The sequence below is a fragment of the Anneissia japonica genome, unplaced genomic scaffold (assembly GCF_011630105.1).
Source record: "Anneissia japonica isolate Jap-2015-1 unplaced genomic scaffold, ASM1163010v1 scaffold1792_len1028045_cov167, whole genome shotgun sequence".
Lineage (NCBI taxonomy): Eukaryota > Metazoa > Echinodermata > Crinoidea > Comatulida > Comatulidae > Anneissia > Anneissia japonica.
The window spans coordinates 1030795-1034308 of record NW_022742319.1 but is presented as its reverse complement, the minus strand read 5'-3'; positions in this window follow the sequence as shown (position 1 = coordinate 1034308).

Below are 3514 nucleotides of genomic sequence, written 5' to 3'. Positions count from 1 at the left end.
CTATAATAGAACAAAGTGAACGGTTCGATATATAGTAGGCCTAACGTTGTAACTTCAGTATTATGAATCCATATCCAATATATAGTACAATAAATAATCGACAATATTCCTTATAATTATCGTTCCTATTACAAAATGAAGTAACATAAATGAAAAATATAGTAGATAAATTTTGATTTGTTTAAACTATATTCATATACCGACGTGAACATTCATCATTTTTAAGTTTATAAACCTCAGTGAGGTTATTATATGTTTATCAATTAATAAAAATGATACCAAGGAGTTTTAAAATGTCATCAAAGAAAATAATGTCCACAATATAATATATTGAAAGTGTATCCTTAATCATAATATTAGTGAGCTATAGAGTTCATAAAATCAAATGGATGTTTTTAATTTACTGAATTATGATACGATTAACTGCTTTTTTATTTTGCGTTGATAACATTTATATGAAATACTTAATACACGTTCGTCTGGATACCATTTGTCATGTGTTGAAATTTTTTTTCAGGACATACGACAGATACACTTAATAGCCAACAGATGGACTGATAATGTTTAAATAACATAGAGCGAGCGTTACTCCGAACGAAGAGTAACGTTCGTTGTATGTTAAAATTAACAGTTATCCATTATAATAGGACCAGAATAATGTGTGAAAAAATGGTGAAATGAATAGTGAAAACAAATGGTGATGATTGGTAGGTCTAATTTAGATCCAAAGACAGAAAACCATGAAAAGAACATATAATTATGGATTTGTTACAAAAAGATAATAAAACATATGGAAAAAAGAAAAAAAAAAAAAATTTAAATAATCCATATAATTGCATACAAAATATAAAGTGCTTGCTTACAACTTCAATTAAAAAGAATACTGTGAAACATGGATACTTAAAAAAGATTATTACTCCAACTTCAAAATTTTGAATATATCACCATCAGTAGTTAATCTAAGCAATTGTGATCTAACTTGGATATAAATAATCCTCCATCTTCCAAGAGGGGTCCTTAGCTTTGTCGTCACTGCTTCTAATGGATTTTAAATGATTTTTTAAATGTTTTCTTTACTAATTGGTGTATTTTTAGTTCCCTGCATATGCTTGGCCCTCCAATCTGTGACCTGAGATGTATGTTCCATTCAAGTATATGTATTGAATAAAGAAAGAAACAAAGAAAAATTAATGAAACTCTAATGTTTCTTTTTCTCTTTGTCAAAAATATAATTTTGCATAGACCTATAATAGAGTAAACAGATTGCACAATATATCATATATGTTTGAAACTTTGCTTAGAGAAGAATTTCCAAACGTCTATATTTGGATTGTCAAACAAATCAAGCTCTATTTATAAAATTCTGTAAAGTTTGCTGTTTTTAATTAGAGATAAATTTCCACACAATTGTATCTGGTATATAAAACAAAGCTCAAATAACAAAACAGTGAAATTTCCACACACCTATTTTTGAATCACTGTTTATCAAAAAAGGTTTAATTCAGTCCAGAATATTACTGATGGGATTTTATAGATGCTATTTATATTATTTATGACTGAATCAATCTCGAACCTATCTATAACAGTTAGATTAAACTGCAAATGGCAACAGTACTTGTGATTTGGAATTTCCAGAGATCCAAAATGGAATTTCCAACTGCAAGCACGTGCACTACAGGTTTCTTGCATCATAAACATTATAAGCCTCGTAGAAAACCCACATAATATTGCAATATAAAAGGTTATTTAATAATAATAATAATAATAATAATAATAATAATAATAATAATAATAATAATAATAATAATAATAATAATAATATACCGCATATTATTGAGATCTGTATGCGCTTCACCTTTTCATTACCCCGGTCATTGGAATAAACGCCTACGGGACATAAACTCAAGCTCAATGGGGAGTATTCCATATTGTTGAGGTAGTTAATCAGCGCATTTTGGCCTTTAACCCATCAGGTACCCACTTATACACCTGGGTGGAAAGAAACAATGCAGATAAAGTGCCTTGGGCCCAAGGACACAAGTGAAATGCACAGCGAGGGTTTGAAACCCCAACCTCAAAGTTGGGAACCCAAACAGTTCCCGCTGCGTCAAACACATTAAAATAGCAACAACAATATGATTGACTAACTTCATAAATAAATTTAAAAAAAAAGAATACACAAAAATATATGTTCACTCTACTATGTATGAGATTAGCACTATCAATTAAAAAATAAACATGCAAATTAACATAATAGGCCTACACAATTTTCCATACATGATAACCTGTTTTAAAAAAAGCATCGAAATACACGCGATCGTGTCGGGATTCAATATTTCGACATTAATCATGCCATCATCAGGGGGAAAAAAATTGAGAAAATTAAATAATTAAATTTATTTATGATCCTCAATCCTTTTTTTTTAAATTCCTGATGATGGCATAATATGTATACAGCACGGTTTGATATCTTAATTATACAGGATGTTCTTAAAAAATGTGTAATCAATACACTTTGCAGTTGGTTAAACACTTCTACTCCTTAATAAGTCACTAATCTATGTTATGCTTTCTATTTACGTATTTACACAGAATCTGAATGAATTTATAATATATTATGCTTTCTCATTAAGTCCAAAAATGAAATGTAAGTATAGGACTTCATTATTAAAATACATAAAATTTGTATCATTCAACATAAGACCATTGACAGATATGGTGTGGGCAACGATTGAGAAAACACAATGAAAAGAGATAAGAAGCAGGGAAGTAATGGTTAACAAATAGAGGGAACAATGTACATAATTTCGTTTAAGACTCACGAGGTCAGTTGACGGTGAAAGCTCAAAACTAGCAGTAAGTTGTAAATAGTATAGTGTTATAATTGTTAATATTGATATTAAATTGATTGTTTCCTTATTTTATTAAAGCAGGATAATTCTGTACATATGTATGAACCATGTTGAAAGATAGAGAAGGATAAAACATATTTGTGTTCAGTATAAAGTTTTTTGCATAATATTTGTGTTTGGCTTCTACAAGTATAACGAGTGCACGTATTAATAGCTGCGGCCTATTATGCAGAAACATGATTAAACAATTATACGTATATAAATAAACATGAATAAAAATAATAAAGTTAGTTGGAGTAACTACAAGCAATAATTTAAAGTGGGCTGGACACACAAGATAACAAATTAACAGAGCAAATAAGAAACTCTATTATGCTAAAGTTTGACCTACCATTAAACATGTTGACAAATATATAGGATGTAGTGGATCTCTTATTGAATATGCTGTTCTAGCATAGAATCAAAAACATAGATTTAACAAATAAACATGTAGCTCTGTTAGAGAGCATTTATATACAATAGAGAGCACTCATATTAATACCTGGCAACTCTTTAAATAATTATAGTAGTGCTCCATTATTTAGTACCTTAACAATTCTGGAGTGCAAAAGAAAACAAAATTTCAGTTCCTGGATACCTGCTCAAATAGACAACGAATAATG